General features: G+C 42.8%; 1 protein-coding gene across 2 annotated transcripts in view; it reads right to left on the bottom strand.

Annotated features, from left to right (window-relative positions):
- The window catches only part of PAG1 (phosphoprotein membrane anchor with glycosphingolipid microdomains 1), a 136,069-nt gene that overhangs the window by 91,078 nt on the left and 17,608 nt on the right, over positions 1 to 27,383 (bottom strand). The window contains exon 1 of one of the 2 annotated variants that reach the window (XM_082600719.1): positions 911 to 973. The exons of the other annotated variant lie outside the window; for it this stretch is intronic. The gene's annotated coding sequence lies outside the window, so the exon portion shown is untranslated. Of the gene's footprint in view, positions 1 to 910; positions 974 to 27,383 lie in introns of those variants that run through there. 2 annotated transcript variants of the gene reach the window in all.

Below are 27,383 nucleotides of genomic sequence, written 5' to 3'. Positions count from 1 at the left end.
CAGTACTTGAGGTTGGCAAATCTTTTTTTTTTTTCTTTTTTGCGGTACGCGGGCCTCTCACTGCTGTGGCCTCCCCCGTCGCGGAGCACAGGCTCAGGACGTGCAGGCCCAGCGGCCATGGCTCACGGGCCCAGCCGCTCCGCAGCATGTGGGATCCTCCCAGACTGGGGCACGAACCCGTGTCCCTTGCATCGGCAGGTGGACTCTCAGTCACTGCGCCACCAGGGAAGCCCTTGGCAAGTCTTTTAAATGGGTGGGCACAGAACTTCAAATTGTCCAGGTTTTATTAGAAAAATGGATAACCATGTAGCAAATTAACTGCTAACATCAAATAAAGAATGTCTTTGTGTTAATTTGTCATTTGTTTAGGTTGGCTGATTTTTTTTTCTGGCTTCGGCTCTGTTCAAAGATGACCTAAAGTCATTAAAGAATTTTTATATAACTTTATTATCAGCACTAAACGAGATTACTAATACCACTAATAACAATTACGGTAGAATGCAGCCTCATATATTTTTTGGTGGTGGTGGCGGTGACGGTGAACACTGTTTGGAATTGGAAACCCATCAGGCTATCCAATTAGAGTCTCCATTTCGAAGATGAGGAAAGAGCTTGAGGGAGGGGAGGCATTACAAGGTAGAGCCAGACTCACCGCCCGTCACTGACCATAGGGAAACACCAGCTTGTAGGAAGCATGGCGGCCAGTGGCATCTCGGTGGCTATGGCAGAAGTCCTATGGTGCTAAATTCAAAACTGGAGTAGCTAATACCCTTGAGATTTTTCAGCTTCAAAGCTGTGTGTCTGCAGTCCCACAGCTCAGAGTCCCCAAATATACCCTGGATGCCTCTAGAAAGTTAAACTGAAAGCAAGCATGGATGGACAATGTAGAATAAACCAGATAACCGAATACCTTGCAATCACTCTCTCCCAGCTCTGAAGTTGCACTCACCGGCTGAAACAAGAGAATGACCTTGTGCTTTCTGGAAAGGAAACACAAGAGGAAACAATTTCACAACTCTGAACTGGATTAAGACTGCAGTAACTGAGGGTAAAATGATGATCTTTTCATTTACTTATAAAAGTTCTGAGCAATAAAGAAACTGAAAAAGAATTATTTAATTAACCTTTAGTATGATAAAAATAATGTGGCAAAACAAAAGTTAAAACTTGCTCTTCCAATATCCACAGACCTATATATTATTGCAAATTTTTTATCGGTAGGAGGGTAAAAATGATGGCATTAATCACATGTGCCCTCAGTGATTAATAATTATGCCCATGCTTTGTTTTTTACTCATTGCTTCATTCCACCTCTTCTCACAGACACTGACGATAACTATGGGTTAGCACCACACACCACAAACATGGACTCTTCCAGTATGCGAGGTACTTACAGATCAAAACAAAACCAAAAACGGTTGCATGCCTTAAGAAGATGACGGCTGGAACAAAATTGCACAGAATTGTTTGATGATTGTTATAATAGATTTTGCCATATTACTTTACGTCTTCATCTTGAAACATGCTATATTTTTGTTAGCATGGTTTCCTATGGTTAAGATAAAACAATATCACTTATAAAGATCACTTCCTCCAAGAGGATGTGTGATTCAAGTTTGAGGAATGTAACCTCAGATTGAATATTCTGTTTCTGTAGACTGTAGACTCTAAGAAGTCATCTTAAAGTATCCTAAGTGGAAGTAGAAAGCATTGGGAGTGAAAGAATGACCCAACAACGAGATTGAATATTCTCAGAAAAAATATCCACTGAGGTAGACCAATGCAAACTTTTTTCTTTTTGGTAAGTGTTTAAAAGAGAAAAGAAAGAGCTATTTCTTAGAAAGAAATGAAATGCAAAGCAATCCTAGAAAGACCAAAGGGAAATAGTAAGTTGACAACAAGCAAGGTGGTGGTCCCTCCATGACCTGCCATGTCAGACTCTCCAGAGGCCAGTAAGACAAGAGCTCCTTGGCCCCCAACCCACTTCATGGGGCCCCTGACCACGTGGTCTTCTTAGTGCCTCCCATCTGGGAGTTGCAAGAGAAACGTGCAGTAGAAGGTGAGGGAGAGTTACACATCAGTTTAGGAGGAAAAGGGTAAAGATCACATTTGCCAAGAGTCCTCTTTCAACGAAGAAAGGCAATGGAAATTCTCTCTTTTGCCCTTTTGTGGGAATTCTCCGTTCTGAACTACTAAGCATGACAGCTCAGGAGCACTGTGAGTTCTGGAAGGTTTCCACACCAGCCTGAAAACCCATTGTTTATGAAACCGGGACAGTGCATTTCAAGCTCTAAACGACTGCAACTGAAACAAGTGTTTGGGAAAACTACCTGTTCCAAAGGGGAGAAATAACTATTTTGAGATAAATACTTGATGAGAAACCTCTGTGCTATACAAAAGCAAGATGAAGAGGCCCAGTTCAGGAAACCAAGTTACCAATACATATGATACAGAGAGACACAAGTAATAATAAACGTATGCACAGGCTGTGAATAGTGTACAGAAAAGAGCATGAGGGCCCGTACGTACAGCTCTCCACAGCTCTTGGGATAAAACTCAAGCCACTTGGTATGGTTTGACCAGCTCCCACCCTGGTGTCTGCCAGCCTGCCAGAGTCATGTCTCATCATCCTCCCCTCCCATCCGGAGTTGGACTTCTCCATGCCTCTGCCACATTGTTTGTTTTGTTTTTTAAGAGGCTAAACAACTAACATAGAAATGAGTATCGAATAAAGCACTTGTTTGTAAGTTGGAAACCATCCATAGTGTGCTTCTACCACAGGTGGGTCCACACATGTCTCCCAACCTGGGTCCTCAGCCTGTCACATCCTTCTCAACCTTCTTTTATTTAGAGTCCAGTGAAGAAACAAACTGTAAACACCAGTGTAAAGTACAGATCGCTGGCATCTGGGGCTGTAGAGTTCCTTGTTTTGAGGAGTTAGCATTCCTCCGCTCTGTGACTGTGATAATTAAAAATGTCTCCAGACTTTGACAAATGTCCCATGAAGGGCCAAATCATCCCCCAGTTGAGAATCACTGGTCTTAAATAAATGATGACTTATTAAAACATAATAATATTTATATCCTAACTTCCACATTATACAGAAACAACAGTTTGGGTGGGGACCATCAGAAACAGCACAGATAGGGGAGGAGAGAGGGAGGAAAGCACATGTATTAAGCACCTGCTGTATTCTTGGCTTTGTGTGGAGTTAGTCATCACTTTTTTTTTTTAATTTTTATTTATTTATTTTTGGCTGCGTTGGGTCTTCCTTGCTGCGCGTGGGCTTTCTCTAGTTGCGATGAGCGGGGGCTACTCTTTGTTGCGGTGCACAGGCTTCTCATTTCAGTGGCTTCTTGTTGCGGAGCACAGGCTCTAGGTGCCCGGGTTTCAGTAGTTGAGGCTCATGGGCTCTAGAGCGCAGGCTCAGTAGTTGAGGCGCACGGACTTAGTTGCTCTGCGGCATGTGGGATCTTCCCGGACCACGGATCGGATCCATGTCCCCTGCATTAGTAGGCGGATTCTTAACCACTGTACCACGAGGGAAGCCCTAGTCATCTTATTTAATACTCACAGAACACCCTGTGCTTTCTCTTCCTAAATCAGAGCTTGCTTAAAACCCTGTGAGGCAATGATTTATGCTGACGATGTTATTAAAAGCAAAACTTTTCAGAATAAAAATATTTCTAGAACTTTACATAGACATTGAGATGCTTTCCTTTCACTTTCAGTGGACCAACTGCCTAACTTCCCAACCTCAGGAATGAGCAGCACTATTCATTGTTAAGGTGGTATCTCCATTTGTGAGTTCATGGGCTATTTCTTCTACCAACCGAAAGCCATGTGGTTGCCCATAAGTGTAGACCCAAATGGAGTCACATGCGTGGTCAAAATAGCACCTTTCCTAAACTCCCAGGGAAGTAGGCATTTGGCCTGAGGAACTGTTGTTAAGTGCTAACAGGTTACAGTTCTTTGTCCATGTCCCACATGAAAATAACAAGCACCCAAGAAGCCCAGAGCAGGTGGGTGGGTTAAATCCTGACTTAACTACTGACCTCCCTGAGAGCAATTAAAGAGGGGAGAAAGGGACAGGAATTCCTGGACAGAATTTGGTGTTAGTCATTTTCCCTCCTGATCCCCCAAGGGCCTGACAGGCTCAATGATTTCTATTACATTCAGCACAGCCAGGTCCAAAAGGATCCCAAAACAGGTAGCTGTGTCAATTCAAATGGACCAGCGTGGCTTTATGAATACATATGTTGGTATGTAGATTTTACTAACTGGCTTTTTCTGATTCTGTTCTAATTTAATCACATCTTCCACTCCAATATCTGTTCAAATATTTTATTTAAGGGGAGTCTTCATGTGCTGGACACTATTCTAGGTGGTGTTTCAATACTGACAGAGACACACGCACAATTCCCAGTCCTCTGGTGCTTTTTGCTGCAGGTGGGAGACAAACCAGCCATCTGGCAAAACAGTTATAATAATCACTGAAGAAAACAACTGAAGCCAGTTTGGGGCTGGGTACTGCCCTGGGGTAGGCTCTACTTTAAGCAGGGAGTTGGGAAAGACCTCAGGGGGTAAAATACGGTTGAGCAGAGACCAGAAGGTGGTGGGGCTGGGTGGGGAGGTGGGAAGGGCCTGGAGGGGAGATGGGAGGGTCCGGGATGGGAGGTGGGAGGGGCAGGTAAGGGTGGGAGGGGCAGGTGAGGTTTGGTGGGGGTACCGTAAGCCGCCAAATGTGGGCACTGGCACCCCTTGGAGAGCGGTGGGAAGGCAAGTCAGAGAGAGGCTGGTCACCCCGGGCCCCCATGTGACCATCTGGGCTCCCTCGAACCTTGATCTTAAGCTGCAGCTGACCGGGGCCCCTCCTCTGGCCTCTCCACGGGGGGCTGCCCACCCAGGGGGCGCCAGAGGAAGAGGGAGGGGCTGGACAGGCGCCTGTCAGCTGTCGGTCGTGAGGGTCCAGTGCTCCCGTGCCCGCTGCAGGGAAGGCCTGGGCCGTGGGCCCACACACAATGTAAATCCAGTAGAAGAAACAGGAGAAAGTTCTCTTCTAAGTCATGATGCAAAGAAGAAACGTGGAAGCAGAGTTATTAGCGGAGATTCAGGGTGGGGAAGGAGGTAGTGGAGGTTTGATAGGAGAGCAGGGAGGAGGAAGAAGTCCTTCAGGAGAGGGAGAGCGTAACTGGACAAGGAAGGAGCAGCCTGAGGGGCCCACGGAGAGGAAAGTGAGACCTACGAGCTCAGCGGTGCATGTTCCTTCAGCCACAGCACAGCTGAAGACTTGGGGTGGGGGTGTAGAGTGATGAGTTATGCCCGTGAGTATAACAAGGAAAGAGAGAAAGTAGCAAAGAACCCCAAGCTGTGTGCAAAGGAGTGTTACAGAGAGAGATCATGGGATCTAAGCTGAGTAACTGAGAAAGGAGAAGCGGAGGGAGTGACAGATGGTGGCAATTAGCAGGATCAATGGATTGAAGGTGCTGGTGAAGTGTAAGAATGGCTGGAGTTGGGACTTCCCTGGTGGCGCAGTGGTTAAGAATCCGCCCGCCAATGCAGGGGACACGGGTTCGAGCCCTGGTCCGGGAAGATCCCACATGCGGCGCAGCAGCTAAGCCCGGGCACCACAGCTACTGAGCCCATGTGCCACCACTACTGAAGCCCGCGCGACACAACTACTGAAACCGGCACGCCTAGATCCCCTGCTCCACAACAAGAGAAGCCACCGCAATGAGGAGCCCACGCACCGCAGCGAAGAGTAGCCCCCTCTCGCCGCAACTAGAGAAAGCCCGCGCACAGCAACGGAGACCCAACGCAGCCAAAAATAAATAATAAATAAATACATAAAATTAAAAAAAAAAAAGAATGGCTGGAGTTAAGGTACAGGGGAGGGTGGAATAGAAAGAGGTGGTGACCAAAGAATGTGGTACTTGGAGAGGGAGTGGGTTAAACCCTTTGCTACTCGAAGTGTCGTCCCCGGACCACCAGTATCAGCAACACCTGCAGACTTGCGTGAAACACAGATTCTCAGACCTACTGAATCACAGTCTACATTGTAACAGGTGACCCATGTGCACACTAAATTTGGGGAAGAACTGGCTTCCGTTTGAGCCACACTGGGTCAACCTCCACTTGCCCAGAAGCCACAGGCACTCTATAAAAAGGTGTTATTGAACAGGTTTCTGAGGTTAGGGACTTCCCTGGGGCTCTGCTTCCCGTCCTCCACTTTAAACGGCTCATTTTGGCTTCTTGGGCTTCCATTCAGCTGCCTCCTGCTCTCCCCCTCAGTCCTGCCTTGCAGCCTTACAATATATGGTTGGCAGTCTTTGGATTCCATTTACCGATGGGGCCCCTTTGAGCGCCTCGCCCACATTCCCACCCTGCCTGTAGCGAACGGCCTCCCCCTCACTTCCTGAGACCAAGTTCCAGACACCCTGCCCCCTCTGCTCGCATTTGCCTTTGAGGGGGCAACCAGATTACTCAGTGCCCTCAATCTGACCCGCATAGTTCCCTGTGCCCACAGAGATCTATTACTAGGCACTAATGCAAAATATAAAGTATTGCCATCGTAGCTTTTTAAAGGTTTAGCTTCCTGCTCTAGTAATTACTCAGGGTTTTATGTCTTCTTTAACATGAGAAGACTGCCTTCCCTCTTTACAGTTAATTTTACAAAACAAGGGAAACAGCAGCCGTATATGACATTACAGAATGCAAGATGAAGTTGAGCCTAATTAATGTGGGCTTTGTTTTAATAACAGCTTCATTCCTAATAAACAGAGTGTGACATTTTCATTAACCTACACACAAACTCCCACACAAATACTCACTCATGAAATAATATGAAAATACTGAATTTAGAATCTTTTGCTCTTCTCTTTCAAGACCCAAATGATTTTAGATGGTCACTTGTAATAGTTTTATTATGACTACTAAAAATCGCTAGTTAAAAGCCTTACTATTTGCAGGCCCCACGCTGCACATTCCATCCATCCTCATCTCAAGGGATGCTTGTGGGACTTCTGTGGGATCTGTACTATCGTTATGCTCGTTCTACAGGTGGGGAAACGGAGGCTTGGAAAGGTTAAGGGACACAGCCAGTGAGTGGTGGAGCCAAGTTTCAAACTCAAGGGTACCCGACTCTAAAGCAATGCCTCACTCACATCATTTTGGATCACACGTAGCTGTCACCTAAGGGTGTGGCCAGATATAGTTTCTTTGCACCTCTGCATCCCTAAGCATATACATAGTCACTACTAAGTACTATATTAGTCGAATCCAGAAACTATAAACCAATGGTCTCTAATCCCATTATTGCTAAATATTTGACACAGACATCCTTGGTTAGATGTGATCATTTTCCAGCTGTGTGATAATTCTTCCAGCTGTTTCTCAGCTAGAAGAAATCAATGAACAGAGTCAATCTGGCATCACTCTGCTAAACTGTGATGTTATAACAAACCTGCTTATCACCGTGGGGAGCTGAAAGCAATCTCCAATGGGTGGGTGGCCCACCGGGAACAGAATCTGTTCTGCTGTCAGGAGAAAATGCTGGCAATGGCCACTTGTCGGATCGCTTCCTCCACCAAGGCAGCTGAGACCTCGGGTGAGTTTAGCAAGTGTACAGAAGAAATGGAATGGAGTCCAAACCTTCCTATGTGAGTTAATTACCATGAGACTTTGGACACACCATCTTCCTTCCCTGTGTCACTTAACCTTACCCACGATTCAGGGATAACAATGGCTGGCCCTGCCTCCTCTGGCTTCCCAAGGACGATGCTGTTAAGATGACGTGATGGGCTCAAGACCCTTGGGTAGAAAGAGCTGAGGTTAATGAACCTGTGTCCACACACTCAGCGCTGAGCAACACAAAATCAGGCCAAGACACATGCACGTGGTAATCAGGGTTAGGCATGTGGGGTTCATAAAGTATTTCTTTTGACGTTAGTGAAGCCAAAATAAAACAACAACAAAAGAAGCCTCAGAAACGGACCCTCCCCTTCTCTAGTCCCCATCTGTAATACAGAAACAGAAACTCCTTGTCTTTAAGTAAAAATTACAGGGCAACCTTTTGAGTTTCCCAGATTTTAAAAAGGAACAAAAGCTTTAAGAAAATAAATAGCCTAAGGCCCATGCTACCTAACCTTTTTATGTTAATATGTTGTATATATGGATGAATATTTATCACTCCAGGTTTATTACGGCCTCAATATTTATTACTGCCTCTCTGCATATTTCCCCAGCTGTCTTAGGTTGTCAAGTCTGATAAGGCAGGGGCCAAATCGAGTTGGTTCTTTTTGTAAAGCATGTGAAACTGTCATGCATCATTAGGCACTTAAAGGGTTTTTGATGAAGCTGATTATGAAGAATGAGGACAGTTAATACCACAGTAGGCATGTTTCCTGAAACCTTCCTGTCTTTCTGAAATGTCAGAAGATCACACGCTCACAGACGTGCAGAGCTCACGGAAGCCTGGGCTGAGAGATCATACAGAGCGAGCTGAGCACCATGTGGTCTGTGGCCAAGCAACAGCCACAGCAGGAGCAGCGCCCGGAAGCTCGTCCGAAAGGCAAACCTGGGGCCCCACCCCAGACCTAGTAAATCAGAAGGTGAAACTTCACAGGATGCCCCGGCAATCTGCATGCACATTCATGTCTGAGAAGCAGAGGCCAGAGAACCATCTAGATAAACGGCTTCCTTTTACAGACGAGGAAAGGCTGAGGGATGTTTCCGCAGTTACAGAGCAAGGGCTCGTACCTTCCGACCTCTCTTGCTCCTTTCAGGACTCTTCCTCTTTACATTACTTTTCTGTGGCTCCACAGCTTGCCGAGAACATTGCTTGTTTTTGTTTGCCACCGAGTCCTTTAATGTTTCAACATTTTGAATACACTCAGAGATGCTGGAAACAGAAATCAAGAAAACCATCTCACAGCCGTGGGCTTACTCGCTGCACGCTGCCCACATCGTGACGGTGTGTGGAATTGGCGACCACGCTTCTTGGTCGAGACCTGGATCCCACATTTGTGGTACCTTTCAGGTCCACTGATGCAGCCCAGCCCGCCATTCACCTTCGACCTCTGGTCCCTACTTCATTAACGGCTCCTAAGTCCTGGCTGACACATGGCTCCTGGAGTCCAACCAAATGAATATTATTCAAACCTTCAAGGATATGCATTCCAAGAAAAGCAAAACAAAGCCAGAACCATTTGAAAACTTGTAAAAACTGTGATTTGCTCTTGATCTGCTGGTCTGTCACTGCATCTTTTAAACCAGTTCCCTCCACAACTTCCCTATCCAGCTGTATTTCATCCTTCCTATATCAGATTAGGAGCCATTCATTTCTATGTAGGAGAATTTTACTATGAGTTTTCCCTCTGGAATCCAGCCACAAAAAATAGTTAGTGAGGAATATTCAATAATATTTAAATCCCATCCCTTCTGGGCCACTAATATTTTCCAAAAGGCTAAAAAAGGACTGACGTGCACTTTCATCAGATCTGTACGTGGCATCTGTCTTGACTCACATTTAAATACCAACTGGCACCCTCCCAACGTATGGTGACTTTTCTGGAAAAAAATATTAATTTCTCCAGGTATTGAAAAGATTGGCTGTACTTTTTCCCACAAATCTAAGTTCTTTTCTACACATTTAGAAATCAGAAAAGAATACGTTGGATATAAAAGAAAAGCACTTCACTGAAGAAGGCACGTTATAAAAACACGAAAGATTAATTGAATCAGAATTCAAAGTTCCGAGTTAAGGTGTGGAGAGAATGTGAACATTTTGCTGAAAGCGAAACATTTAGATTAGTTGGAGACCAGGACGGACTGACTTTGTTATGGGTAGCACTTCCTAAATAAACCTTGAGAGGGAGTGCCAATCAAAAAGAGCCAGAAGGACACAGGCCAGTCTTGGAAGCATCCTCCTCTCTCTCAAGGCAACATTTTTCATAAGAGAACATCATTCTGTCATTTGGGGTACAAAGCACCCCAGAAAATACCAGTTAAGATGAAGGAAAAAAAAGTACAAAGAGAAGATACTGCTGATGCTCACATCCCAGGAAGTCTATCCTGAACTGGTTGAGGTAACAGGTTTGAGGGAACCTTCACCGCATCTTTGGGGAGGTGTTAAGACAGTATATTAAGCACTTAGAACAGGGCCTAGCATATATTAAGTGGAATATAAGATCAATCAGCATTGGACTGCTATTCCCAAATTCTCCCCAAAACAGCAACTGAGTGAAACTATGTAACTGCTGCCCTTTAGATGAGGCACGTGCTCCCTGTTTGCCACAGTCCTTACCACTCCCTGTTGTCTCCCAGGTACTGCATCCAAGCACCAGCTGGTCTTGATCATTGCCTGGCACTGTTGTTCTTAAAGCAGATTAAGAGGAAAGGGATGTAGGTTTACCCATCTCTTTACCAAATCGCTGACCTCCTGAGAGGGCTTTGAGATCCTCTGGCTCACTCATTTCTGGTACCCACCTGAGTTTCTTGCCCTGGCTAAAGCTACTACCTGGATAAAGCTGCTACTTCTGCTGGGAACATGCTCTCCCGCCCACCCCCGCCTTCCCATCTGCCCAATTAGAATTCACTTTTTAAGGCTTATGCAGTCTTTCTGACCTAGTCAGTTGGAATCTTCTGCTTAATTGTTGTGTACTAAAATTTAGAACTAGTTCTCTGGACTACAGAACATTTTAGGCCAATGGTTGAATCTTCTGATCTTCTCCTTAACAGTTTTTTGTTTGTTTGTTTGTTTGTTTTGTTTTTTGTTTGTTTGTTTGCTTGCAGTACACGGGCCTCTCACTGTTGTGGCCTCTCCCGTTGTGGAGCACAGGCTCTGGATGCGCAGGCTCAGCGGCCATGGCTCACAGGCCCAGCCGCTCCGCGGCACGTGGGATCCTCCTGGACCGGGGCACGAACCCGTGTCCCCTGCATCGGCAGGCGGACTCAACCACTGCGCCACCAGGGAAGCCCAAAAGTAATACTTTTAAAGATACTTTAAAAACAAATATCTTGAAACAAAATTGAAGACAATTAATTCCACTGGAATATGAAGGTTTTTCTTCTTTAGTCCTTCGGAAAGTGGAGAAAAGAACTAAGGCCTTTTCCAACAGGGCCGAAGATCTCCCTAACGTTTTATGCCATGAATGAACATAGTTTGGAAATGAGAAGATATCTGGGTTTAGTGCAAAGACTAAGCCTACTAAAACATCTAAGGCTGGAAATAGATTCTCCGAAGAGACGTCTGAAAACACACATTGATAAGTGTCCCAAAAGCATGTGGAGCTTTGACTTGCCATTCTTTTTTTTTTTTTTTTTTTTAAGTACTAGTGTGCTTTTTTAATGAGATATAATTCACATACCAAAAAAGTTCACCATTTAAAGTACACAATTTAGTGGGTTTTAGTATATTCACAAAGTTGTGCAACATTATCACAATACAATTCCACATTCTCATCATCTCCCAAAGAAACCAAACACCCATTAGAACTTACTCCCTGTTCCTCCCTTCACCAGCCCCTGTGACTTGCCATTCCTTATCCTTGCTTATTTTATCTAAGTTACTTCGCAGGCTCCTGACTCATTACATTAAAAGACAGGCTGTTTCAGATGACCTTGTAGGTACAGAATAATCAGAGCAATTGACAAAGAAGGGAAAAAAATTGTACAGTGCAGAGATGTTGCTATTTAGGAAAGGAAACATTGACTGCTTGGTGCAGGAAAGAGCAAGCCTGTCTTCTGGCCCTTAAACCCTCCCTCCTATAACAGAAACACTGGCAGCGGGCGGACAGCATACACCAGGCGCTGTTCTACGCACTTTTCATGTGACAACAACCCTATGAGGGAAATACGACTATTATCCCCATTTTACTGATGCAGAAACTGAAGTATAGAGTACAGGTTAATTATTTGCTCAAGGTCATAGAGTTGGTAGGGGGAGGGGCAGGGAGGCAGACACACAACAACAAATAGTCTGGCTTCTAACCTCTCGAGCTTTATTCGGCACCCTTTCACTCACTTCTCCATCACCTTCCTTCTCTCCTACAAATGCTCGAGTTTCACCCACAGCGGCATTATAAGTTAAAAGTCGCTGATGTCTGGATCTGGTGAAACCCTAGCCAGGTCTCAGCCTTCTCAGACCTTTCCCTTCAAATAAACATATCATGGATTGGCGGCGAGATGGGTGAAAAGAGTCCACAGACTAGATCCCAAGCAGCCTTTCCATTCCTGGAATCCCCCCAGCCCATCCCCATCTTCTGTCAGCACTAGTCACACACCCAGCCTGAAAGGTTATCATCTTCATGGAATTTTCCACCATCCCTCAATCCTAACACAATGTGTACAAACAAGGCAGTCTCTTGTCATTTACAGTTTGGTCAGTAAAACAAAACAAAAAAACACAAACCAGCTTCTAATCGTAATAGAGCAATACCATTATCCTCAGACGATACTGAATTACTTAGGAGTTCGATATGGAATATTATCAGTTCCTTCTGAGTGTCTGTTCTGTAACGAAAATGTGTTAAGTACTACTAAGTATGCCAATAGGAATAACATTACTCCTTCCCTCGTGGTTAAATTCCCCTTCTTTACTTCCATTTCCTACGAGGTCAGCTATTTCAGATTGAGTATCTGAGGATCAGTGGAGATACTCAGAATTTGGCTCCTTCGGAGAGAGACGGGGCCTTTGAGTTGTAAAATTGAAAACACCTTGAATACTTTGTTAGAAAGCCAGATGCAGAAGAAATATTATTGCTTATTATGCATATTACGTCATGAAATTAAATCAATTTATGAGCACCTCACTGAAACTCCGAGAGAACTACCAGAAAGTCTTTATCAAGGAATGTTAAAGTAACTGTTAGCAATGAAGAAACTGCACAAAACTCATTATTACTAATTTAAGAAATGCCAAAGAAGACGTTCTATTTCGTGTATGCCTATTTCATTTCAGTGAACAGTTTTCCTAGATGGACTAATGATTTCAGCTCCTCCAATTCTATGGGAGTCTTAAGTTCGACAACTGTAAACTCTCTAATAATGGTGGTTTTTAGAAATATAACTTTAAATAATTCATAATTAGGGAAGATACATCTATACAAATTGCTAAGATAAAAGTCAGAACATTAAAGTCATGAGAAAGAAATGTGACTTGTATGTAAAAAAAATAAAATGAAGCAATAGATTCTTACTGGAGAGATGGAAAGGTTGCATAAACTTCGAAGAATGAGGTCCCTGTGGGCAGGTGAGGAAGGGAAGGAGAACATGGTGCCAGCAGAAGTAACAGCTTTGGCTCTATCGCGAAGGGCGAGTCATAAATGCAAGTGCTGACCAGGGTCAGGCAGGTACCATATATGAGTGTAGTGTCCCAGAGGAACTCAAAGCCTTCTTAAAAGGTCTACGATGCAGTAGAAAGGTGGGTAAAATGTTACTTTTCTTTATTCTAAGGAAAACAACAGTGTCATGCAATGATAAAAAGGCAGAAGATGGTTGGCTGCATTATCTGGCAGACAATAAAGAGTGGTGAGGACTGTGGCAAACATGCCTCATCTAAATGGACAACCACTAAGCATACATATCTAACTCCTTTGGGGCAACTTGGGAATGTGAAATCCAGTGCTGGCAGATTTTTTTCTTAAGAGAAGCTAGAAACCTGGATTTTCACATGGTAGCTCATAGTGTTTAAACATATGCTACTAATATAAATTAAAAAATACTACTCTACCTCCCAACATTAAGTGGGCCAACAAATTAGGCTTGAGGATCAGGTCTGAGGGCCACTTGATATATGGCTTCTGCTGAGGAAGGGAGTAAGGTGGAATTTGGGTGGCAAAGGCCTGGAATTTCAATCTCAGATGTACTACTTTGTGGCATTGGAACAGTGCTTCAACTTCCTGAGGTCAGCACTTTGTGCCAGAAAGATGCTTGGAGACTAAATCAGCAGCCTATGTAAACAGGCAGAAGAGTTTAGTCATTAAGAAAGAATGTGGGCTTTGGAACCAGTTCAGATGCAGTAATTTGCCCTCACTCCTCATCAGGGCAAATTATTTCACCTCTCTGTGTCATAGTGTCCTCTTCTTTAAAATGCCACTGACCTCATAGGGTGTTGAAGATTTAACAAGTATTAACTGTTTTTTGACACATGTGATCAATATAACAGGACCCCTTGCCTTCCTTCCTAACCCCCACCAAACAAAGAATAACCTAAGAGGCAATTTCATCCTAACGTCTTTCTGAATTTGGACATGGAAAGCTCTGTACAGTATGACACTGAATCAAGTTTTCAAATTGAAATGACCTACAAGAAATGTTAAAAGTTCTTCACTTTATTTTTTAATGAAATTTTAATTTTTAGATGATTGTAGATTCATATGCAGTTGCTTATAATACAGGGAGATCCCAAGTATCCACTGCTCAGTTCCCTGCAATGGTAATTTCTGGAAACACTATAGTACAGTATTACAACCAGGATATTGACAACCATACAGTGAAGATACAAAACGTTTTCACCACCATGCGGGATTACACATATTGCCCTTCTATAGCCACACCCACTTCCCTCCTGCCCCTACCACATCCTTAACCCCTGTCAACTACTAATCTGGTCTCTATTTCTATAATTTTGTCATTTTTAAAGAATGTTACATAAATGGAACCATACAGTATGTTACCATTTATGACTGCCCTTATTCAATTAGCATAATTCCCTGGAGATTCATCCAAGTTGTTGCGTGTATCAGTAGCTGGTTCCTTTTTATTGCTGAGTAGTACTCCATGTTATGGATGTACCACTTTTGTTTAACCATTCATCTGCTGAAAGGCATCTGAATTGTCTCCAGTTTTGGCTGTTACAAATAAACCTACTAGAAATATCTGTGCAAAGATTTTTGTGAGAACATACTTATTAATATCTTTGGGATAAATGCCCATGTTTAGCTTTTGAAGAAACTGCCAAACTCATTTCCAGAGTGTCTACAACATTTTACATTTCTACAGCAATATGTGAGTGATCCAGTTTTCCCACATCCTTACCAGCATTTGGTGTTGTCACTGTTTTATATTTTAGCCATTCTGATAAGTGTGTAGACCTATTTCGATTTTGTTTTAATTTGCATTTTCCTAATGGCCAATGATGTTGAACATCTTTTCATGTGTTTATTTGCCATCTGTGTACCCTCTTCAGTGAAATGTCTATTTCTTTTGTCCATTTTATGATTGTATTATTTGTTTCTTTTTATTGTTGAGTTTTACTAATCTTCTGTTAGACACATAGTTTGCAAATATTTTTTTCCCACTTGGTACCTTGCCTTCTCAGCCTCTTAGCGGAGTCTTTTGCCAAGGAAAAATTTTAAATTTTGGTTATGTCCAATTTATCAAATTTTCCTTTTATAGATTGTGCTTTTGGTGTCAAGTCTAAAAACTTCTTACCTAGATCTTAAAGATTTGTTTCTATATTTTTCCCAAGAGTTTGATGTTTTACATTTAAGTCCATGATCCATTTTGAGTTAATTTTTGTAGAAGATGTGAGACAGGTCACAATTAATTCCTTTTTAACATATGGATGCCCAACTGTTCCAGTGCTATTTACTGAAAAGGCTAACTTTCCTTCACTGCGTTGCTTTTGCATCTTTGTCAAAAGTCAGAATCACTTTATGTTGTTTATGTCATACAGTCCCTGGTACTCTGCTAGACCAGCTCAAATGGACTAAGGCAGTAGTTTAAAATATCTCAAATTTATAACCTCACAGATCTGGAAGTCAGAAGACCCACTGCATTCCCTCTCATGGTGCTAAGGGAGAATTGGTTTTCTTGCCTCTTCCAGATTCTAGAGGCTGTCAGTAAAGCTATTCTTGTGACCCTGCATCACATTGCCTTTTCTCCTTCTGCTTCCATCCTTATATCTCTTTGCCTGGCCCTCCTACCTGCCTCTTTTTTTTTTAAATTTTATTTATTTTTTTGGCTGTGTTGGGTCTTCGTTGCTGTGCACGGGCTTTCTCCGGTTGTGGCGAGTGGGGACTACTCTTCGTTGCAGTGTGTGGGCTTCTCCTTGCTGTGGCTTCTCTTGTTGTGGAACACGGGCTCTAGGCGTGTGGGCTTCAGTAATTGTGGCTCCAGGCTCTAGAGAGCAGGCTCAGTAGTTGTGGCGCACGGGCTTAGTTGCTCTGCGGCATGTGGGATCTTCCCGGACCAGTGATCGAACCCGTGTCCCCTGCATTGGCAGGCGGATTCTTATCCACTGCATCACCAGGGAAATCCCTACCAGCCTCTTAAAAGAACTCTTATGAATACACTGGGCCCACCCAGATAATCCAGGAGATTTTCTCCATCTCACAATCCTTAGATTAGTCACCTCTGCAAAATCCCTTGACCATGTAAAGTGACAGATTTACAGGTCCTTGGAGTTATGATGTGGATATCTTTAGGGGACCATTATTTAGCTTACCACACTTAGCTTCTTGTAACCATACACTTATATCTTTTGCCAAATTTGGCAAGTTTGCAGCCTTTATTTCTTCAAGTACTTTTTTAGCCCTTCTCTCTTCTTCCTCTTCTCCTGGGACTCCATGCCACAAATGTTAGATCTTTAGTTATAGTCCCACAGGTCCCTGAGACTCTGCTTTTATATTTTCTTCAGTCTGTTTCTCTCTCTGTTCAGACTTGGGTAATTTGCATTGTTCTATCTTCCAGGGCACTGATTCCTTCCTGTGTCCCCTCCATTCTGCTGTTCGGGCCATCCATTGAGATTTTTGTTTTGGTTGTTATGTTTTTCCAGCCTAAAGCTGAGACTTTCTGTTTTCTCATTTGTATCCAGCCTGTTCATAATTGTTCAGTGAAGCATGTTTATGATCGCTGCTTTAAATTCTTTGTTAGTTAATTCTACCATCTCTGTCATCTCAGTATTGGCTGCTATTGATTGTCTTTTTTTCACTCAGTTCTGGTTCTTGGTAGGACGTGATTTTTTTTTTATTGAAAGCTGGACATTTGGGGTATTATGTCATGAGACTCTGGATTTTATTTAAACTTTCTGTTTTAGCTGCCTTCCTCTGATACCACTCCAGCAAGGGAAGGGAAAGACTATGTCATTATTGCCACATCAGGGGAGAATTAGGTTCCCCACTACACCTCCACTGACATCTGAGAGAGGGACAGATAGGGATGCTGGGCAGGGGGAGTTCTGGCTCTTCACTAGGTCCCTATCCTATGCCTTCCTGGCTGGGAGGAGCAGTGTTACTGCTTCCTATGCGGTCTCCACTGACACCACCCTAGTGGTTGGGAGGTGTGCAAACCCAGGCTCCTTGTGTGGTTTCCACTTACACAGGGGTGGAGGTGGCAGGCTTTGTTACTACCCAGCAGAAATCAAAGTCTTGGCTCCCTACTTCTGAGCCTTCTATGACACCACCCAGGGCGGGGAGTGGGCTGGGTGCTTCCTTAGAGCCTGGCAAGGCTAGACGTCAAGGCTTCCCAATCAGCCTTTGCTGACAGGGTGGGACCACCATTTTTTCTGTGATGTTTGGCTGGAGGACAGCGGCTGGTGTTGAAAAGTTTTGTCTTGCTAGGGTGTCCCTGTTCTAGTCTTTTGGCTAAAGAGGACAGGCTTTGGTTGCTGTCATTGTTGTTTTGTCTGTTCCTGTTGTTTCCTGATGGCCGGCTTCTCTGACTCTAAATTGGATGTATTTTGCCAAACATATGAGGCAAAAAGAAAACCCATGTAACTAATCGTCACGTCACTCCTTGGGTCTTGAGGTTCTTTTTCTCCACCTTTCACAGTCTTCTTACGTTTGTTTTACAGAGTGTCTAGGGTTTTAGTTATATTTTGTCAGTATAACAGGGGAAAAGTATGTCTACTCCACCTTTCCAGAAGCATAAGTAGTCCTTCCTTTCATTTTGAGGTTAAAATTAGAAAACTTGTCAAGCAAGGAAACTGCACTTACTGTGCTGAGGACATTACAAGTAGCTGCAAAGTTTACAGGAAATCAATTTCAAATACTTATCAAATAATTTAAGGAAAACTTTAAAATTTTGCCATGGCGTTTAACCCATAAAAAAAAATTGACAAAGAGTATATTTTAACTGTTCTCAAAAAATACCCAATGATTTTAGTTAACTTGGTATTTGAGGATATTTTAAGAAAAAGAAAGGGACTTTTTCTCTGTGGGCAATGTTTTGCAATTAGTTACCTATAATACTGAGGTTTTTTAGTTTTTTTCCTACTTCAGTCATTATCTGAAGGCTTCTTTCCTTCCTAAGCTGTCTGTAAGAATTAGCTGCATGGATATTACGTGTGATTATATTTATATTATCTGAAAGCTTTTCTCTCACATCACCTCTTTACAGAATTTAAGAGAACTAGATGCGTGCTGCAGGATGGCAGACAGAATCCCAATATTACATCTATTTTCCTTTAATCAGCCCTTTATTTTTAGATAAAATGGACAGAGTAGCAAAAGCACAGCTAAAAGTAAATAAAAGTCTGTCGAAAACACATTGAGATGAAGTCTGTTGTCAACAGAAATTCCTTTTTGCAGATCCATGTGAAAGATTACTCTTTAAATTTTGTTTTAAAAAGTGTCCAAATTAAATAAGATATAGTAAGTAGCAAGAAACGTACAAATTAGAATAACCTTCAAATAGATAAAGGCACTTGAAAACCACCTAAGAGGAGCTCTGAGTTAGGACGTTTGGGCATTTACTTGGAACAGTTGTGGGAAAATCAGGGTTTGGATTTTGTGTTCCACTTGCCAATTAGAAGCAAATGGCAACTCCTCAGGGTATACTCTAAATTCACCACATTATTTCTTCACATAGCCATTCTCCCTTCCTTGGGTGAACAGAAGGAAAATGCATGGTATGGTACTCAGTGAGATGTAAAATAAGGATTAACAAGCCATTCTGGCGATTTAGCTAAAATTAAGATTCATCAACCAGCTTGACTCATAGCCAATCTGGCAAGAAAGCATCCTAGAAAGCAAACTAACAGTGAAGTGACAAGCAGCACAAAAAAATGAAATAACTCACAGAAGCATTCAAATCATGAAAAGGTGTATTGTGTTCTGTGATCAACCAAGTCCATTGCTAGAAAAACAAGAGTCCATTCTGTACTCAATAAGCTAGTCCAAAGCAGCACACTGTAAAATCTGCTTAAGGAAACAAACAGTACATTCCACTACCTATCTATCTCCACAGAAGAGAATTTATCAGTGGAGAGGAACACACAGGATGGTGTGGAGACTTATTTTCCCTTTATGTGAAAAGGACACGTGAGATATCCTGATAGAGCTGAGGTGTGGCAGCATGAGAAAGAACCCTCAGCCTGGAGCCCAGCACTGCAGGCGGTCACTTGGATGTGCCAGGCAGCAGGCGATGCTGAAGACACAGAAGGGAGATTATGTGTGCTGCCCACCAGGGTTTTAAGACTTTAGACAGTTATAGGAAGGGAGGCACTTTAATGCCATTGGACTCATCCCAAGATACATCAAGGATCAGTGAAGAAACACTGATTTAAAACTTAAGGTTCTTGGGAATTCCCTGGTGGTCCACTGGTTAGGATATGGGCTTTCACTGCCGTGGACCCGAATTCAATCCCTGGTCAGGGAATTAAGATCCCACAAGCCACGTGGAGTGGCCAAAAAACCCCACAGAAAAACAAACAAAAAAAAAACCCCTTAAGGTTCTTCAGCACTGCACATTTACTCTAAGTTTAAATATTTTAACATTGCCTAATTACCTCATGTTTTTTCAAAAACAGCTCTTCAATATCTATTCTCTTAAGAGAGCTTCAGATTTGGGTGCATGTCTTTGATTATGTATTATTTACATGCCCACTCCTTCTGAAAAGGATTTGAAACAGTCTCAGTGATTCATCAATTTATGAAAAAAATGTACTAAACTCAAGGGCATGTGTTGTAATAGTGACTCACTAAAATTACAACTGGATATGAATGCTACATTTACGATCTTTAATCACCCAAAGTCCATTTTTCTCCAAAAGAAGAGCTCTTAGAACTAAAATTAACATTCTATAATCATTATTAATTGGGGATTTTTTTAACCTCTCTATTTGTTCCTCTGGTGCATATAACCCTAATGTGTTTACCCTTGTTATGGGTCAATAGCAAAACGATTATGTTATCTTTAGGTGTAATAAGAGTAAACTGGGTAAGGAGACCTGGAAAAATAGTTGGAAAGTGCTAAGCCTTTAAAAAGAAGCCAAATAAATCTGCTTGCCAAACAAACATTTAAACCAAACTATTACACACACATTCAGAAAAAAAGCTAGCTTAACATGCCAGTAGAAAGATCCAGAGATGCTAAGCTCTAACAAGGGCAAGGGAAAGTTATTATCAAAAATGTCCAAATGAAAGACTTTGGACAAAATGAAGAAGTTCATTTATCATCCTTAGGGGAAAAAAGTTAAATCAGTAAAGAACTCTTTCTTTCTTGGCAATAAAGGCTGGTCTGTTTGTTTTTCGCTTTCTTGGAAATCAATGTACCAAATTTTTACTGTTCCGTCTTGAAATTCAATATGCTAAAGTATTTTACAAGTGGAGACTGATCAAACTCTGTCAAGAACTGTGAAGGCTCTGAGATTTTATCCAACTTGTAAGCTAACAAATTGGCCTGCCACATTTCATGGATGCTGTAAGAAGACACAAGACTCTTGGGTCAGAGACAAAGGGTTGTATTACTTGCAGCCTGGCAAGCAAGCAGCACAAGTTTCCTGTTTAGTCACTTCTGCTTGGTGCTCAGGTCCCAGGGGTGCTATAGAGGGGCTCAGGTGGGTGCTGTGCTTATAGTGGGTTTGCATCACACCTAAAGAACCCTGAGTTTGGGGAACATTATGGAGACTTGCCCTAGATGGAAACATTTTTATATTGGATAGTAAATAAACCTACCCTTTGCTCTGAATGTAGACACTATCTCTGTCTTCTAAGGCTATTTACATCACAAACATCCTTGAAAAAAATAGTGCTTCTACTTACAAGACATGCGGAAACGTGAGAGACCTGTCCCAATACTCTCATTGAAAACAAACAAACAAAAACAAACAACAAAACCTGTGAAGATTGATTGAAATCGCACTACATTTACACGTTAATCTGGGGAAGGACCGCATCTTTCCTATACTGAGTTTCCCAATCTATGGACACTGTATGTCTTTCCATTTACTCAGGTCTTTTATGTGTTTCAAATAAAGTTTTATAATTCTCTTCATAAAGGTAAGATCTTTCTTGAGTCTTTCTATTGCTAACGTAAATGATATTTTTATATTATTTAAAACAATCTAAAACAACTGTCTAATTCTCCCTGGTATATAGGAAGACAATGATGATATAGCCCACAATCTTTCTAAACTGTCTCCCAGGTAACTTCTGGAACTCCTTCTCTGCTTTATCAATCAGTCAACAGTATTCCGCAAATATTCAGTGATGTCCTTGGAGTGGATTATAAACACAGCTAAGGGCTTCCCTGGTGGCGCTGTGGTTGAGAGTCCGCCTGCCAATGCAGGGGACACGGGTTCGTGCTCCGGTCCGGGAAGATCCCACATGCCGTGGAGCGGCTGGTCCTGTGAGCCATGGCCGCTGAGCCTGCACGTCCGGAGCCTGTGCTCCGCAACGGGAGAGGCCCCAACAGTGAGAGGCCCACGTACCGCAAAAAAACAAAACAAAACAAAACAAAAAACCCACAGCTAAGCATTTATGGAGCTCTTACTATGTCCCAGGTACTATACTTACGCTTTCTATGTAGTAGCTCTTTTATTTCTCAAAACAGTGTATAAGATAAATTCTGTTATTTAGACAAGGACAACAAAATAGAATATGTAACTTGCCCAAGATCACACGTTGGTAAGTGGAAGAATATGCTAAATGTCCTCAAAGAATTTCCAGTCAGTCCAGCCTTAAGATTTATGTATGTGTGAAAATTTCAAGTCCTGAATATAGTGATTTTCCTCTCCAGTCGGGAGTTTCCAGGATTGGCTGAGATGGGGCTCTGGACCTCAAGTCCGGAAACTTACACTGAAGGTCTGCCCCACACCGCCTAGCTTTTTGATGAGTGCAGGCAAGTAATGTACCTGCTTAAGTCTTCGTTTTCAGCACCACAATGAAAATGCTGCTTGCTCTATCAATTTCACAGGCTTTGAAGGGAAAGTGAGAAAATAATAGCAAATTGTATCAAATGTCATAAAATGTAGATGAAGTGCAAATTGTTCTAAAAATGCGGGTATCGATCCTTACTCCCTGACTTAGGCAGTGTCTCTGTAACATCCTGTCATCCTGTTTTTATCTTCATTTCAGAATCAATTCAGCAAATGTTTGATCGGTTACTATAGAACAGATTCAACACTAGACACTGGGGAAATAAACATTAATATGTTGTGAGGTCTGCCTTCAAGGAACTTACAGTCCAGCGGGAGAAAGAGAGACCACTAACGGGGCGATTACAATAAAGTGTGAGCTGCTCTGGATACGGGATACTCTAAACAAAGCATTACGGGAATGCAAATAAAGGACATCTAAACCAGATTCACTTGGAGTGGCTGGACAAGCAGGGACAGCTGCTCAGAGAAAGGGGCACCTGAAGAGGGAAGCAGGAGTTAGTTAAGGTAGTTAAGGGATTCAGGGAATAGTTTATGCAAAGTCTCGGGCCACATTTAAGGAACTTTGAGTTGATGTATAACTAGAACACAGAACACACAGGAAGGTGTAACAAATGAGGCTGGATGTGAAACAGAGAAGGACCCCATGGTCCTTCCCCCCACGTCCTCTGTCTGCCTTTTGTCTGTGGACAAATCTTAGCCAAAGAAGAAGTTTAATCAGAGAAGTAAGAAAATGCAGAAACAAAGGAAAGCAGTCAAATGGGACAAAACAAAAATAGCTTAGTCAGTAAGCAGAGTTAAGGACATGTAGCTTCTTCTCAAAGGGGCTAAAGATAATATTCTGAGCCATATCCTGTGCGCTGTCTTATAGATACTGAGACCTCCACCAGGTGAAAGAAGTTAACTACATGATGACCGGACTATAGCCATGACATAAACTGCCACAATTCCAAGAACTGGACTGAAGAAAACGGGAACAAACCGACCCTGGAACTGAAGATGAACTGTACTTAAAACAATCATGATGACGCTGGTCAGACCACCGATGACCAATGTCAAGATGACTGTCAGAGCTGACTCTGCTGTTTTGGCATGTAGCCCCCTCCCTTCACCTATAAAAGCTCCTGCCTATTGAATGTCAGTCGGGGGGAGTCGGCCTTTGGACAGGCGTCTGCCCTCCCACCCCCTGCAGGTTACCAGCATCCAAAATAAAGCAAGCTTTCCTTTCCACCAACCTTGCCCCTTTACTGGCTTTTGAGCGGTGAGCAGCCAGACCCCACTTTCAGTTACAGATTGACAATCAGGGACCAGATCACTAAAGACTTTGTATGCCATGCTAAGGAGTTAGCACTCTTTCCTGGAGGCCACTTTCAGAAAAATCAATGAAGAATTTTAAAGAATGGCATGAACAAGTTGGCATGTTAGGTAATTCTCCCTGGCACCAGTGTAGAAAACAATATAATTCTGGCTAAGTATGGCAGAATGGAGACCAGTTAGAAAACTTTAAAAATCATATTGAGCCATACGTCGTCCAGATGATAAGACTCTAAACTAAGAGAATGGCAAAGGGATTTGAAATTCAAAGGCAGATTCAGTATTTAATAGACATAGTGTATAAAACTTGGTGGCCAAGGGCTATGAAGAGTGAAGGATTATAGAGGCCCCAGAGTGACTTCCTGTTTTATTTGCAAGATCTACTGAACGGGTGATGGTGAGTAAGGCAAAGACTACAGGAAGAGATAAACTGTGGCAGAAGACAGTATACAGGGGCTGGGTGTTTGAACGTGTTAAGTTAGAATATCATACAGCGAATATTCATTTTGTGTCAAGCACCAAGGGGAACTCTGAAAGAAGCACTAAACGCAATTCTTTTCCTCTATGGTCTGGTTAAGAATAAACATATATGAATAAACTATTCACGGCAATACCTGATAAATGCTAGGGTCAGTGAAACCTGCAACAGTGAGTGGCCAATTTTATCAATGAGTGGTACCACAGTAGTTGTATCCTAGATCATAGGGTGAAGCAATAAACACTGACAGTATTAGTTTGGACACCTGTCTGAATAAAGATAAATCCATCTATGAATATTAAAATGACATCACTTTCTACAATGAGGCTTCAGAGAAAAACATTTATTCTGAATATGATTGCATCTTTGTCAGATATGACAAATCCATAGAATCTTTGCATCTCAGAGCAAAGAGGTTTCTAAATGTCAATCAACTAATCATCAAATGTTGATGTCCCTCCACAGATTCAGCAATATTAGCTTGGTCCAAAATTTTATCCCTTGTCACAGAACTGATCTGACAACTGCCTTGTAAATTAAGTTCACCATTAGGAGCATGTGTTTGCCAATATCATACAGAAAAAAGAACTAAGAAAATTATTTCTCAAGTCAATGGCCTATGTAAATACCTCAATTAGAAGGGCGTATAATCTGATTTAACAATTCATTCTTTAATCCATAACTGATCTCAAAACTAGAGTCAGTTTCTTGTGGTGGTGAGCTCCAATAGAGAAATCACAGGAAAACAGAGGAGGTGAAGCATAGAACACGAGCTCTATCAGATCTCCCTTAAACCCCAACTCAGACTTCCTCAATTCCTGACACAGGCAAGTCACGCCATGACTTCGACTAGATTTCCTCTCCTAAAAGGGGGAATTGTGACGTCTTAATGATACACTGTACATTAATGTGCTTGAGCAATACTTGGTTTTCAATTAATGTTTAATGAATGAAGTCTCCAAGACACATACTGAACAAAACAAACTATAAAACGAAGAAAATGATATGCTAACAGTACAGGACCTTTTTTGGCACCATCAAAACCAGCTTTACAAAAACAGAACTATGTACCTGACACGAGGCTGCCCTAGGTAAGTCATCCTACCTCCAGTGGCTGAGCCAGGAAGCCAGGGCACAGCTGGCACTTGGGCCGATAACCTAGCACAATTAATTTTAACCTGAGGGTGGTCAGAAAGTCTATAAATCGGTGAATGCACATAACATATGGTATATTAATGTTACTTTACAATATACCATATCTTCTAGGACATATATGTCTGTTTCCACGCTTTACAGGCCATCTACATAATCAGCACAAAATGCTTTCACTATAGTCACAGAGCCGAAGTCTCTCCCCACTTTACATCCACTGTTCTTTAAACTGCAGTTAAAGCTTTGCTTTTCTTTTCACTTCAAGATTGTCACTGAGGTTCCTCTTTTGCTTACAGACAAATGCGGGCAGGTGGGGGGGACATTTTGCTTTCACAGTACGATGCCTTGTCTTGTATGTTAGACCCCCAGAGGTGGCCCTAAGCCCGCCTCCCGCCATTAATGATGGAAATGAGGCTAACCCCCAACAACAAGCAACAAAATGTCCCTTTGGGAAAACCTGTGACCATGATGCTGGGGCCTGTAAAGGCCAGCCTTTCCTCTGCCAATTCTGCAGGACACAAGAGTCAGGCTTCAAGGGAGACAGAACCCCTTCCTCGCTTCCAGGAAGCTCATGCAAGCTGGGTTCATGCCCGAGGCAGGCAACTGGGGGTCCAGCATGGGTAGTGGTGGACATCCTAGTAGATGTTAGTCTACAGCTCACAGCTGTCCTGCCCTTGCCTGCTGCAGGGGCCCAATGGAGGGGGCATGGCATTCCGCCGGTTGCGGGGGGGCACCCAGCTCTGGGAGAAATTTTTCTTGCTCTCTTTTCATGCTCCTCCTCTCTACATATTCCCCGGGGGCAAGGGTGTGTCATGAGCTGAGTTGTGTGTCCCCAAAATTCATATGTTGATAGTCCTAATTCCCAGTACCCCACAGTGTGACTGTATTTGGACATATGGCCTTTGAAGAGGTAATTAAGTTAAAATAAGGTCATTAGGGTGGGCCCTAATCTAATCTGATGAGTGTCCTTATACGAAGAGGCCATGAGGACACACAGACAGACATCACGGACGCACGTGCCCAGAAGGATATTGATGTGAAGAGGCATCGAGGGGACAACCATATGCAAACAGAGAAGAGGCCTCAGAGGAAACCAACCCGGCTGGCATATTGGTCTTGGACTTCCAGCCTCCAGAACTGTGAGGATATACATTTCTGCTGTTCAAGCCATGCAGTCTGTGGTATTTTGTTATGGAACCCTAAAAAACTAAAAATACAAGATGCCTTCCTTCCCCAAAGTCAGGTCAACCTAAACTTTATTATGAGATTAAATCTCCAGATAAATAACGTTCAGTACCCTGTCAACAGAAGAAAATAAAGCTGGAAGCTTCTTCACACTGTCACACTAGACGGGGGCAGGCGGATAATTTATTTAAGTCAATGTGTTTTCAAGCCAGCTTTTACCGAAGATTTCTAATTATCAGTGTGCTTTTCACGCAGCAACCCTCCTCCATCTCTTCAGTATCATTTTCACAACTCCTGGTTCAAGAGCCACTTAAGAAATAAATGATTCATGGCAACTGAAAGCACGATAATTTTCTGTGAGGCATGATGGTCGGGTGCCTAGGTCTATGGGGTGATTAAAAACTGCTACCGCTTAACCCTCTTAATTTCTTTTATGGAAAAAAGGCAAAAAGAGACCCAGAAAGACCCATGAAGATCAAATCTCTCCTTTGTAATATACATTCCCCCCCACCCCACCCCAAGACTTAAAATTCTACCTTTAAGAAAGAAAATGAAACTTTTCCTTCAGAAAAGCCAGACATTTCTGGTTCTGTTCCAAGATGAGATGTATCGAGTCCTAGGTGTGAGAGAAGGCCATGTTCATTCATGAGACGGATTAACCCACAAAGGATTTCTGAATTCTGCAGAGCTGTTCTTCCCATCTTCATGCAGGCAGGACTGGCTACAAAACGGGGCAGATCAGTTTGCCAGTCAAAACATGCACCAGCGGTGTGATCTTGGGCCACATGCTTAATCACACAGCCTGTTTCCTAATCTGTAACCCAGGGAGCATACAATCCATTTACAGGGTTGTTGTGAGAGTTACATGGGATATTCAGGTAAGCACCATCCTTAGACACAATATTTCTCAAAAATCGGTCCATGGACTCCGTGCTTAAAAGCTGGAGGCTTAATGAAGTCTTGGGTCCCACTTCACGTCACTAGACCAAGTTGGGGTCTGGAAATCAGCACTCTGAACATGCATTTTAACGAGTGAATTAAGGCTGTGAGGCCCAATCTGAGTCAGGACAGAGGGCAGAAGAGGAGCCCAAGATCAGCGTTTTAGCATCAAGTCAGCAGTGCCCGCTCTGTTCTCAGCAGGTACCCTGGTTCCAG

Source organism: Mesoplodon mirus, assembly GCF_964341445.2.
Source record: "Mesoplodon mirus genome assembly, chromosome: 16".
Lineage (NCBI taxonomy): Eukaryota > Metazoa > Chordata > Mammalia > Artiodactyla > Ziphiidae > Mesoplodon > Mesoplodon mirus.
The sequence above is the reverse complement of the archived record's forward strand: the minus strand, read 5'-3'. Positions and strand labels throughout refer to the sequence as shown.